This window comes from Gopherus evgoodei, chromosome 1, assembly GCF_007399415.2.
Source record: "Gopherus evgoodei ecotype Sinaloan lineage chromosome 1, rGopEvg1_v1.p, whole genome shotgun sequence".
In the NCBI taxonomy this organism is placed as follows: Eukaryota; Metazoa; Chordata; order Testudines; family Testudinidae; genus Gopherus; species Gopherus evgoodei.
This window is the reverse complement of record NC_044322.1, coordinates 278887140-278901209: the sequence shown is the minus strand read 5'-3', so window position 1 is coordinate 278901209 and position 14070 is coordinate 278887140. Positions and strand designations below refer to the sequence as shown.

General features: G+C 41.9%; 1 protein-coding gene across 8 annotated transcripts in view; it reads right to left on the bottom strand.

The window, feature by feature from the left end:
• Positions 1 to 14070, bottom strand: part of ANKS1B (ankyrin repeat and sterile alpha motif domain containing 1B) — a 756551-nt gene that overhangs the window by 316270 nt on the left and 426211 nt on the right. The gene's annotated exons all lie outside the window — the stretch shown is intronic.

Here is a 14070-nt window from a genome sequence, read left to right as displayed (position 1 = left end):
GATCCAATGGACACAGCATACTTCGACTTTCAGAAAGCCTTTGACAAGAACCCTCACCTAAGGCTCTTAAGCAAAGTAAGCAGTCATGGGATAAGAGTCTTATTGATCAATAACTGGTTGAAAGATAGGAAACAATGGTGTAGTGTAGGAGTAAGTGTTCAGTTTTCACAGTGGAGCGAACTATATAGCAGGATCCCCCAAGGATCTCTACTGGGACCAGTGCAGTTCAACATATTCATAAATTATCTGAAAAAAAGGGGTAAACAGGAGACAAAGTTTGCTGGCACAAAATTACTTTAGATGTTTAAGTCCAAAGCAGATTACGAAGAGTTACAAAGGGATCTCACAAAACTGAATAAATGGGCAACAAAATGGCAGATGAATTTCAATGTTGATAAGTGCAAAGTAATGCCTACTGGAAAACATAATTCCAAATATACATTCAAGATGATAGGGTCTAAATGAGCTGTTACCACTCAAGAAAGAGATATTGGAGTCATCGCAGAGAGTTTCTGAAAACATTGTGCAAATGCAGTCAAAAAAGCTAACAGAATGTTAGGAAAGGGATTGATAATAAGACAGAAAATATCATAATGCCATTATGTAAATCCATGGTACACCCACACCTTTAGTACTGCATGCAGTTCTGGTCACCCCATCACAAAAAAGATATATTAGAATTTGAAAAAATACGGAGAAGGGCACCAAAAATGATTAGTGGAGGAGAAATTAAAAGGACTTGGACTGTTCAGTTTGGAAAAGAGACAACTAAGGCGGGACATGGCAGAGGTCTATAAAATCATGAATGATGCAAAGAAAGTTAATAAGGAAGTCTTATTTATCCCATCACACAAAATAGGAACCAGTGGTCACCCAATGAAATTAATATGTGACAGAAGGAATTATTTCTTCACACAATGCATACTTAACCTGTGGAACTTACTGCCATGGGATGTTGTGAGGGCCAAAAGCATAATGGGGTTCAAAAAAGAATTAGATAAGTTCATGGAGGATAGGTCCATCAATGGCTATTATCCAAGATGGACTGTGATGCAACCCCATCCTCTGGGTGTCTCCAAACCCAGTCCCAGCTTCTAGCAGTCAGAGATGACAGGGGATGGATCACTAATAAATTGCCTTGTTTTGTTCTCTCCCTCTGAAGCATCTGGCACAGGGCACTGTAATAAGACAGGATACTGGGCTAGGTGGACCATTGGTCTGACCTAGTATTGCCATTCTTATCTTCTTATTTAAACAAGCCCCAAGACTAAAGCTGGTTGGGTACTCAAAATCAGCATTTGTAGACTCACTCAAATTCTGAGCCACTGTTTGACTCAGCCATATTCATATTCCCTTGTTATTCAACTGTTTGCAAACATTCCTGGTGAATGGATTTGTGTTTGCATAAATTTTGGGGGGAATGGCTGCTCTTTATACAAATACCATAATCACATGCAAATAAGGTTATTTGTGCCTGAACAAGAGAATTCATTCTTTGCAATTATGCTCTTTAAAAAGTTTCAGACATCCAATAAGAAAAAAGAAATAACTAACACAACTAGCAAATACTCAGATTGGACAGTTCCTAAACAATAAAATGAAGTTTATCCATCCAAACTGTCCAGTGATTAGTCATGAATAAATAAATATATATTTTTAAACTAAATTCGGATCAAGAATAATTCACAATTTTTTCACCAATATTATTAGCAATGAATAATTCAACAAGAACTATGGAGGACTTATATAATGCAATCAGTTCTAACTTGAATTAAGATGTAAAAGCATCAGGTAACATTTGCCAGGAAAGCAAAGTTCTGGTAGTTTTTGTGGCACTATGGGTTATGAAGCAGAGACATTAAGTGGCACAGCAAGTATAACTCTCACAGGATCTTATGGGATTCAGCTGCAAGGATTTATTAAGAAATAAACTGTCAGTAAACTGCTGATTGTAATGAGATGAACATGCTCTTATGTTAATGATCTAGGTCATTGAATTATAGATTTTAAAGCCAGAAGGGACCACCAGATCATATAGTGTGACCACCTGTATATCACAGGCAACCAGCACCCTCACACTAAACCCAACAACAGAAATTAGACCAAAGTATTAAAGCCCTCAGAAAACTAAACTATGATGTGCCACAGGCAGAGAACAGAAAGGACTGAAGTATACAAATGCCCAAGGCCTCTGCAATGGTAGGAAACCAATTAAGTGAGAGATCCTCAGATTACCTTGGCAAGCAAATGATACTTGACACTACAGAGGAAGGGAAGTCGCCCGCAAGATCACTACCAATCTGGCCTGGGGAGAATTCCCAGCTCCACATATGTTGATATAGTAGATAGTGCTCTTCTCCGTAAGGACTCAGCCTTACAATCACATTCCTATAGGTAGATCTTTATGTCTCCACATAGTACTAATGTATGCTATTCAGCAAATAATCCATGTTTTCACTTGTTTTGTGAGGCATTTAACACACTTTTGGATTAGGGTGACCAGATAGCAAGTGTAAAAAATAGGAACACTTTTTTTTTGGGGGGGGGGTGAGGGGAATAATTGCCTATATAAGACAAAGCCTCTAATATTGGGACCTTTGGTCACCCTAAGCCCAGGGCTCCCTAACACAGCTCAGCTGACTCAGGTCCCTCTAACCCTGCACTTAAACTGCAGGGCAGACTCACTCAGAGTGGCCACTGACTCTCCTGCCTGGCTTTATAACCACCCTCATCACTGCTGTGGGAGATAGTTGGGGAGGCAACCCATGGGAAACCGCCCTACATCGAGACATCACATGCCCCTTCTCTCTGCCGCGGACCCCTCGGTGCCCTCCCCACCTCCGGCTGCTGCAGGCTGCAATCCCCAGCCAAATACCCTCATTAGGTCATGGCTGCTGGTGGGCAGGTTGCTATTTACCCCACTGACGTGTGCAGTGCCCAGCACTGAACGGAGCCCGCGCACCGCAGGGAGCTATCTATACAGTGAGTGGGGAGCAAAGCTACGCAATCTGTGGGACAGGACAGTGACATGGCCCCCTCCAGCCACCCGGAGCCAGGTGGCAGGGGTGGCTCCACCAGTGGCGCTGCGCCGCTGCTTCGGGGCAGGCTTCTCCCCCAGCTTGCAGCTGCACCGGCTCACTGCGCTTCCTGGGATAGTGGGAGTCCAGGGCGGCTCTCTCCGGCCCTTTGTGCCACGCAAGGGGCCCCACCCCTAAGAGCCAGATGGACCTGCCGGGGGGCGAGGTGGGGAGTCCCCAGCAGTGCTTACCTGGGGCAGCTCCCAGGAAGCATCTTGCAGGTCCCTCTGGCTCCTAGGGTCAAGTCGGGTCAGGTCAGGTGGATGGGGTAGGGAGGCAGAGAGCTCTCTGCCCACTTCTGGTGCTTGCAAGCCCCGCCCCCGCAGCTCTGATTGGGCAGGAGGGAACCGGTGCAGCATGCAGAGACCCCCTCCGCCTCTGTGCCTAGGGGCTACCAGCACTGTTGGCTCCTGCCTGCAGGCGGGCGGGCCGCTGGGAGCTGCACCATGAAACACCACCACACCAGCCCCGGGACTTTGGCGGTGACTCATGGTGAGCAGTCCCCGATATCGGGACAAAGGGCATCCGGACTGATGTGCGGTTGGAATGCGGGACAAATGTGTTAAAATTGGGAGCGTCCTGATAATATCAGAATGTCTGGTCGCCCTATTTTGGATGCTAAAAAATTATACAATTTGACTAGAGCACCAGAGTTAATACTGTCTCTTTAGGGAAAAGTTAAATGATGACCAGAAGTGGGTAAGGATCTCTGTTTTAGTTCTCCTCCAAAAATGAGACTTTCAGTAGAATAATGACTTTTGAAATCATGCCGTTTTAAGCCTTAATCCTTCAATTAACGTGGAGTAGGCAGAAATCCCTTTTGCCCATATAGTGTCCTATTGAAGTCAGTCTAAATTTAGAATGACAAGTGAGAGTCACAAATGGCCAAGAGGTAGAGGAAGGGCATGACTGACAATAAGATCATTGAGTTACCCATTATATATTTTTTTAAATTATTTCTTGACTACCTAACCTCTACTCTACCTCACCTGAACCCCCTGGCTTGTACTATGTGAAATGATAGAAGTGAGATTTTTGGTAGGGATTTGAATGTGGTGAAGGAATTAGCTTGGCAGATAGAGTTCAGAGAAGGAATTTTAAGCATAAAGGCCAGATCAGAAAAATAAAAGGCACAAGAGAGAAAGAGGTAAAGGGAGTATTGAGGCTGGAGTTATTGGTGGCAAGCAGGAGAATAAAAAAGGAGAGCATATCAGAGATGTGGAAAACCTGAGTTAATGTATTTTGGCTACTAAAATTCCCCCTTAGTTTCAGTTGGATAAAGTATTCTTGCTTTTCCTCCTTACCTGTGGCATGTTTTTGCAGAGGTGCCTGCATTTCAGTGGTGGGTGGAGAATATATATGTGTTTGTTATGTTTAGGAGCCTTTGGGATGAAATTTGCCAGTGCAGCTGGAATATATAAATTTGGTTCCTAACTCCCATTGACTTTAATAGGAAACTTGTGGTTAAAACTCACAAAACGTTTTGAACATTTACCCCATAATTTGCTTGTCACCTAGAAAGGTTGTTTTGGGATTCAATAAGTCATTAAAATATAGGAATATCTTTATTTCTTCTTTTCAAGCTTCTACAGTGTACTTGCCTGCAGCATAATAGTCCAATTATTTATAATTTGTTCTATCAAATTTATATAATCCTATTGATATATTCAGGGGCATACAATGTATTATGCATGTCATGTTCTCTGCAAAGGATGTTAAAGATCACACTTTATCCATGTAATTTACAAACATATAGACCTAATTCTCCATTGCCTCACACCTTATGTAGTCATTTACACCTAAAACAGGTTTAAAATGTAGCCATTCTGATATAGTAGACTTTTACATTCACTTTACATGGGTGTAAATGAATATACTAGATCAGTGGTTCTCAATGGATCAGGACCCCAAAGTGGATCACAACCCCATTTTAATGGGGTCACCAGGACTGATTTAGATTTGCTGGGGCCCAAGGCAGAAGCCCAAGTCCCACCTCCTACAGTCGAAGCCAAAGCCTGAGGACTTCAGCCCTGGGCAGCTGTGCTCAGTTTACAGGCCCCCTGCTTGGGGCTGATGCCCTCAGGCTTCAGCTTTGGTCCCCAAACCCGGGGCAGTGGGGTTCGGGCTTTGGCTTTGGCCCTGGCCCTTCCCAACCTAGGGTTCAGGTGGGCTCAGGCTTCCATCCCCCCTCCTGGGTCATGTAGTAATTTTTGTTAACAGAAGGGGGTTGTGGTGCAATGAAGTTTGAGAACCTTTCAGGGTCTCTTCCAGTTCTATGAGATAGGTATCTCTCCATACATTATAATTATATTATTAACCCCTGTACTTGATGTAAAGCAGAGGAGAATCAGGCCCATATATGTTGGCCGGTTCCCAAATATTAATGGTGATAAAGAGAATAGTTCATAGCCCCACATTTTAAACAATTGGAAAACTCATATGGATATTTTATCTATAAATAACAAGTGACATAAGCCATCTGTGTACAATGTACAGCTAAGCTGGGGAGATACAGGGTGAATACTTTGCAATATTCATCCCATGCCTTATTTGTACAACTCACTTATCTCTAGATAAAGAAAACTATAAAATCTGGATATACAGTAATAGTTCTGGGAATTCTTACACTACTTATTAGCCTCTGAGACTCCAACAGCTTCTACTTTTTACATTAATAGTTGACTATATAGTCTCTACTTTCCCACACACGCTATTCCTTCCCACCACTTAACCATCTTTCCTGTCACTCATGCTCACAACCTTGTTGCCACATTCCACTTCTCTTTCTTCTCAGCCACCACCGTCTAGCCTGTTACTAAATTCTGCAGTTCCTTCCTCTAAATCAGGGGTCAGCAATCTTTGGCACGCGGCTTGCCAGGGTAAGCACCCTGGCAGGCCAGGCCGGTTTGTTTACCTGCCGCATCTGCAGGTTTGGCCGATCACAGCTCCCACTGGCCACAGTTCGCTGCTCCAGGCCAAAGGGGGCTGTGAGAAGTCGTGGCCAGCACATCCCTTGGCGCACACCGCTTCACACAGCCCCTATTGGCCTGGAGTGGAGAACCGTGGCAGTGGGGGCTGCGATTAGCCGAACCTGCAGACGGGGTAGGTATACAAACTGGCCCGGCCTGCCAGGGTGCTTACCCTGATGAGCCGCATGTCAAAGGTTGCCGACCCCTGCTCTAAGTTATCCCCCAAATACTTCCCTTTCTGTAGTGCTACAATTATGGCTTGATCATCATTTGCAATCACTTCCGCAACCTTGATCTCTGGCTTCTTGGCCTTCTCAGGTCTCAAATTGCATTCTTCAGGTCTGTCCAAGTTACTGCTGCTCAAACCGCATTTCTTGTCTCTTATCCCAACAGTATCACCCCTTGAGTGCTTGTATTGGCTTTTGATTGCCATCTGTAACATATTCAGACTCCTCATCCTCAAACATTCCCCTACCCTATATTCTCTAAATTTGGCAGACTTTTTACTCCCCTAGCTTTCTATTCACATTACTGACTGCATACATAGGTGCGGGAACTAAGGGTGCTGCCTCGCCCACTGCCTTGAAGTAGTAATAACAACCCAAATACATGGTTTCTGCCTTCAGCACTCCCACTATAAAAATTGATCCAGCACCACTGACTGCATGAGAAAAATCCTGCTCTCATTAACACTCATATAGATCCAGAGTAACTCCACTGACTTCCAACTGAGTTATTCCAAATGCATGCAGATGTAACAGAACAATTTTGGAACCTAGACTTTTCCTTATATACCCTCTCTTCCCATGACTAGACTATGCTCCCTGGCTCTACCTGCAGTGCAGCCTCACTCTTCTTAAAAATTCTCAGAAAACTTTTGCTCAGTTTTTGTATACCTGACCTTAACCCATGTCTGAAAGACAATAGCAGTATATTTTAATATACTAAATTTAAAAATCAAAAGGAGCTAGGCAAGATACTTTGTAACAAACATCTCTCATGATATTTCACTGTTATAACCTTCACACTCTCATATTTAAATTGTTGTTTGCCAAACACTGGGAGAAATTGTGAAATACCTCTTCTTTGTAATTATGGTGGGGGGAGCTTTGTTTTTATTCTCATTTATGTTTCAATTTTAAACCAAGTATAAAAGGGAGATCATCAAGTTATTAGTCTCAATAAGGAGGTCTCCTTTTTCATATATTGTCTGACCAAGTTAAATAGTTTTAGTGGGCACCCAGTATTTCTATTCTAATACTTGTAATTAATTCCTATATATGTAGATTTCTGTTTCTGTTACCTTGATTCTTACCATTTATTCTTTTGCGTAGAGACACAAATCAGACTCAAATGAGAAATCAAGGATTGTAACATTCAAAAACCAGTAGGAGAGCACTTCAGTCTCCCTGGACACTCAATAACAGACCTAAAAGTGGCCATTCTTCAACAAAAAAACTTCAAAACCAGACTTCAACGAGAAACTGCAGAGCTGGACACCATCAAATTAGGCCTGAATAAAGACTGGGAGCGGCTGGGTCCTACAAAATATAATTTTCCCTCTGTTGATACTCACAACTTCTTGTAAACTATTGGGAATGGGCCTCATTCATCATGATTGAATTGGCCTCGTAAGAACTACAAAAAGTAATTTTCCTTCTGTTGATATTCATCCCTTCTTGTCAACTGGTGGGAATGGGCCACATCCTTCCTAAATTAATTGGCCTCATTAGCACAGACCCCCCTACTTGGTCAGGCAACTCCCATCTTTTCATATGCTGTATATTTATACCTGCCTTCTGTATTTTCCACCCCATGCATCTGATGAAGTGGGTTACAGCCCACGAAAGTTTATGCCCAAATAAATTTGTTTGTCTCTAAGGTTCCACAAGGACTCCTCATTGTTTTTACTAATACAATCACTTTATTAAAAACTTAAATGTAATTTACAATACATCTGTTGTATCTGGGACACCTTTACCAAAACAGATGTGACATGGCAAGAAAAATCTGAAGTCTTGTCTCTAGCAGTAGCCTGTGTTGTCTGATGCTTTGAAGAAAGGTGAAGGAACACCATAATGCACCTGATAAATCATGCAATGCTCAATACGGGAGGAAAAAATTCCTTTCTTCATCTGCAGTGATCAGCAGATACTCTAAGGCTTGACTGCTGAATACCCCATCTTATTGCTTTGAGACCCTCCTGTCATAACCTAATCCCAGATTTGGACCATAGCGTCCAAAATATGGGGGTTAGTATGAAAACCTCCAAGCTTAGTTACCAGCTTGGACCTGGTAAAGCTGCCACCACCCAAAAAATTAGAGTGTTTTGGGGCATTCTGGTCCCCACCAAACCTTCCCTGGGGACCCCAAGACCCAAATCCCTTGAGTCTCACAACAAAGGGAAATAAACCTTTTCCCTTCCCCCCTCCAGGTGTTCCTGGAGAGATACACAAAAGCAAGCTCCGTGAATCTAAACAGAGGGATTCCACCCTCCCCGTTTCCAGCCTTGGAAAACAGAAGTACCGAGAGCTAATCTCTCTTCCCCCCTCACCCAGAGGGAATGCAAAGTCAGGCTAGTAAATCTAACACACACAGATTTCCCCCTGACTTCTTCCTCCCACCAATTCCCTGGAGTTCCCCACTAAAGAAAAACTCCAACAGGTCTTAAAAAGAAAGCTTTATGTAAAAAGAAAGAAAAATACATAAAAATGGTCTCTCTGTATCAAGGTGACAAATACAGGGTCAATTGCTTAAAAGAAATATGAATAAACAGCCTTATTCAAAAAGAACACAATTCAAAACACTCCAGCAACTACACACATGTAAATACAAAAAAACAAACCTATCTTTTTGTACTTACAACTGGGAAACAGGAGATTAGAAAGGCAGGAAACAGAAATCCTCTCATAGCCAAGAGAGAGACAGGCACAAGACCAGAACAAAGGACTCACACACAAACTTCCTTCCACCCAGATTTGAAAAAGTCTTGTTTCCTGATTGGTCCTCTGGTCAGGTGTTTCAGGTTACTTCTTTCCAGGTGAAAGAGACATTAACCCTTAGCTATCTGTTTATGACACCTCCAGTGAGAGGTGCTAAATAAAAACAAAGAATTCTTACTATTAGCACTCATCATCAATGTTATTACTAGTCATAAAATTATCCCAGATCCTTTTAAAATCCAACTACAGTATATAGTTCTGACCTTAGTTACATCACTACAAATACAGAATAACTTTCCTGACAGCAACAGATTCCTCTAAATTTACTCTGGTTTAAATGAGAGTAGAATTTGGCCATTTGACTAAAACAATGAATTGCATAGATTAAGTAATAGTATTTCCTTTTATTTGTTTTAAATTTACCTGCCGTTAGCTCTGAGTGCACCTATAGCAGGGTGGTTGGATCGGTCAGCAGGCCTAGTGGTCTAGGCCTCTGATCCCAGCCTTTCTGTTAGTTCAAAGTGTCCCAGCTTGCTGGATAAGGTCTTGCCTGGATTGACCTTTCTGATGGAAACCCCTAGCTCTGCCTTTCTTGGGAACCAGGTCTTATAGTCCGGAGTAGATAGAGGGACCTGGGCCTCCCACTCCATCGAGTCCCAACCCAGGGCCCTGAAAGTGAAATGGTGTGCACTGGCCTATGTTCAACCACTTCACTTGCTCACCTTCCCCTGGGCCACTTCCTGCTACCCCTTCATCTCAGTTTGGAGTGTGGTCATTGCAGACTTAAAGTCTTTGCTTCAAAATCCTCACGTTCTAGGGCCAATGCCCATGGCATTCTCAAGCCCCTACCCCTGTTCTCCCTCCCTCTTGGGGAGTGTCTAAGAGTGGAGGACTCACAGCCAGATCTCATTGGCAGAAACTTCCTCTTCCCTTAGTGCAAAGTGGGGCTCCTCTAGTAAATGGCCTCTGTCCTTCCCCACTGCCTGGGGCTAATGAAGTTCCTTCCCTTTATGCTGGTTTTCTCCTGAGAAGTATGCTCGGCAGTGCCCAAGGTGCAGGGCCCACCTAGCCCAGTACTGCTCTAGCCCATCTCCTGTCCCAGCTTTAGCATGGGATTTGTAAACCCCATCAGAGCCCCCTTTTTCTCCTAATATTGTACAGTATTAAAAGGAGGGACTTACTTATTTGTACTAAACTCCTCACTGAATTCCCTCAAATAAATTCTACGTATTCTCCTTTCAAGCTTACTTAATTCCTGGTTGCATTATATCTCCCTATACTGTATGTGAGCCCCTCCAGATCTTTAATGATCTTTTCTCAGGATCTTTTAAATCTGGGATATAGCTTTTTCAAGGAAAGACTTTCAAGAATAACCCAAAACCAGATTTAAAAAAGAACAACCACTGCTTTGAGATTAGACATTCAGTATATGTACCATAAGCATCTGAACTATTGTCTGTGTTTGACAGACTGCAAGCTCTTTGGAGGCAAGAATTGGGTCTTCTCTTGTTTGAACAGCACTGAGTATCCCTAACTCTCAAAAATATTTATATAAAATATAAAACTATAAGGTGCTCTGACCAAAAATTAACAGAGTATTCAAAATAAGAAAATACTATATCATTGATTAATGTACTACAGGAACCTTTTTTATTATTTTAGTCTCTTTATTAATGCACCCATCTACTCTGTTTTCTTTGTTCTAATTTCATTAACCATTTAAAAATAGTTACGAACTACCTATGTATTTCTGTGGCAAATAATAATAAAAAAAAACCCTCAAACTGAAGGTAACTACTGAGGAGGGAACTCATTTCAAGTGACCTGCTAAACTTTGGGAGAACTTCCCAGTTACAAGCTGCATGAAAAGAAGAGGCAATCAGCCTACAGGGGGGCTCTGCATGTCATATCAATGAATTGTGTGTGATAGCACAAACCTTTCTGACAGGGTCATATGTCTAAAAATAAATCCACAACCTCCTAAAACATTTGCTGAAATGGTGGTGTAATATACTTGGGGGAAAAGGAGAATAAAATTATATCTCTAAGAAAGAAATCTTTTTTCTAAGTGTGACAAATCCAGACTTCAAAAACCCTCTGATGCAGTGGTCCCCAACCTTTTTCGTGTGGCGGGCGCCAGACGAAGGACAGTGGCGGCGGTCAAGCATCCGCCGAAATACCGCCGAAATTTGGTGACATTTTGACAGCTGCTTGACTGCCGGCCAGGACGCAGGGGGATTTAGATGCCCCCACGGGTGCCATGGCACCCACTGGCACCGCGTTGGGAACCCCTGCTCTAATGGTAAACACACAGGTTCTTCGAGGTAAATGAAAGCCATCCTAAACCCATTTTGGACATCATAGATCAGATGAATCTCAGGTGAAATGCCACTAAATTAGAGTAAAGTTACATCTGGAATGAAGTTGGCCCATAAGGAGAGCACACACGTCATGCACATGTCCAATATCAGTAAAACAAAAAATTAGTATTAGACTCATGATGGTTATTATCATCTATTTAGATGCCACTATAAATTTGCGATTGAACTAATACATTTAGGTGGAACCCCAAACGTTATAGAAATCCCTCCCCACCTCCAATTTCATCATACACTGGTTAGATCTTGAGACAAATTCAACATAGGGAGAATTAATTCAGAACCCAACTATGTACATAGTCTAGTGTTTTATTAATGGGACAGCAGATTGCTGCAAAGTTACCACTCTCAAACTAATATGTTAGTATGAGTTCTGTAGTGCAACAAACATAAGCTGTTTGTCTTCATTTTTGCAGTCTATCCACACCCTACCTATCACCTTTCATTCACTATCGTGTTGTCAACTCCTGCCTCCAATTGGCCAATGAGAAAATCTCCATTGACCACTTGCTAATTTTTCAAACCAGCATATCTGGGCTTTCACCCATGCTGTCCACTGTATTTGGAAAGAACTTCCTATAAATATCCACAAAGCTACTTTGTTAGCCTCATTCAAATCCTTCCTCAAAATTCTCCTTTGGTTGATGTATACAAAAAGGTTGACAACAGTTAGGCTGCTCATGAACTATGACCACTGCCTCTCATGCTGACTAATATTATCTCATTATTTCCTTGTAACTCTCATCTATCAGTATGTATTCATCTGTTGTCTCTTGTCTTATACTTATGGTGTAAGCTCTTTCAGGCAGAGATTGTCTTTCTGTTCTGTGTCCATACAATGCCTAGTCCAATGGGTTCTGGTCCGTGACTAATAATTTCCATGGTGCCAATGATTTCAGTTCACCAAGTAAATGAACTTTAAGCCCTAGTTACTGGTCCACCTTATACCCATTTTTATAAGGATAAAGTGGTACTGTGATTTCATCCTAGATTCATCTCTAAAATTAAAGCACATATTGTCCTGCCAAGATTATTTTAATGTTCCTGTGGAATCTCCTCTCCATAAGTTTGATGCTAAATGTTCAGTGAGCTTATACTCAAAGTCCACCTATCTCTTTGTTTCTTATTTGTCTTTGTTTCTTCTAGTCATCAGGCAATGCTGTTACTACAAGAGGACCACATCTAACGATATGTTTGACTGAATTTCACATAGCTATGACCTGGCTGGTCTCACTCATGTCAAGGCTTAGCTGATTTGAGCCAAGGCTGTTATTAAGGCCTGCCTAAGGGCTTTTTCCATCACTCAGCTGTAAAACAGCTCCATGCCCCTCTTTCTACATGTTTACAAATGCACTATAGCTTGGATTTGGCCTGTGTGTGTGCGCGTTGGGGTGAGGTGGGGGGGAATCTCATTTTGTACTGTACATGTTCTAAAAGCTTACAGTTAAGGCCCAGGAGTGAGAAACCTGCAACATATATTTAGAGAAGCAGAATTACAGGTAATTTTCCCTTTACAGCAAATTTCTATGCAACATCCACTGATATAGGATAGGATAGGATGGAAATTGAATAAAAATATTGAAATTCCACTTAGATTATTGACCCAGGCATTAAAAAATGAATGTTATGCAGAATATATCACAGTTTTCCTGCAGAACAACACAGCAGAAGAGTGAAACTCTCTCTTTGACTTTAGGTCTTACAGAGTCAAGAACTCAAATGCACACTGGTACATAATGCTAATGTCAAATGACTCGTCCTTCACTAGTAAGTAATTCCTTAGTTTTCCACTTTCTGACTCCTTAACAGTGAAAAGAAAGAAGAAAATTATAAATGAAGACTTCAGATGACACCACGCTTTCATTACAAGAGAGTCTACTTCAAACCCTAGGGGTGAAATCTTGGATCAACTGAAGTCAATGGGGCAAGGATTTCATCCTAAATCTCTTTCCCTACGTGGGACAGTAGATTACTCGAACACACAGAATATGATGGTCAAAATTTTAAAAACTGGTTGTGAAGTTTGGCTCTTAAACTCATATTTAGGCATGTAAGTGGACTGATTTTCAAAATTGCTGAGCACTTATAGAATCATGGAAGTGAAGGATTGGAAGAGATCTCTAGAGGCCTCCTAGTCGACCCTTGTGCTGAGGCAGGACCAAGTAAACATAGACATCCCTGACAGGTGTTTCTCCAATTTGTTCTAAAAGACTTTCAGTGATGGTGATTCCACAACCTTGCTTGGAAGTCTATTACAGTGCTTAACTATCCTTATGGTTAGAAAGTTTTTCCTAATATCTAACCTAAATCTCCTTGCTGCAGATTAAGCTGATTACATGTTGGAGATGGATAACATCTTGGACCTGCAGTGGACATGGAGAACAATTGGTCACCATTCTCTTTATAACACCCTTTAACATATTTGAAGACTTTTATCAGGTTCCCTCTCCTCCCTTGTCTCTTTAATATCATGGGACCAATACGGCTAACACTACATTGGATACTTTGCATTTGTCTTTATTGAATTTCATCTTGCTGATTTCAGACCAATTCTCCAATTTGTCAAGATGGTTTTGAATTCTAATCCATAGTGCTCGCAGCCCCTCCCATCTGCAAATGTTTATAAACACACTCTTCACTGCATTATCCAAGGCATTAATTAAAATATTGAATAGTATTGGACCCAGTACAGACCCCTGAAAAA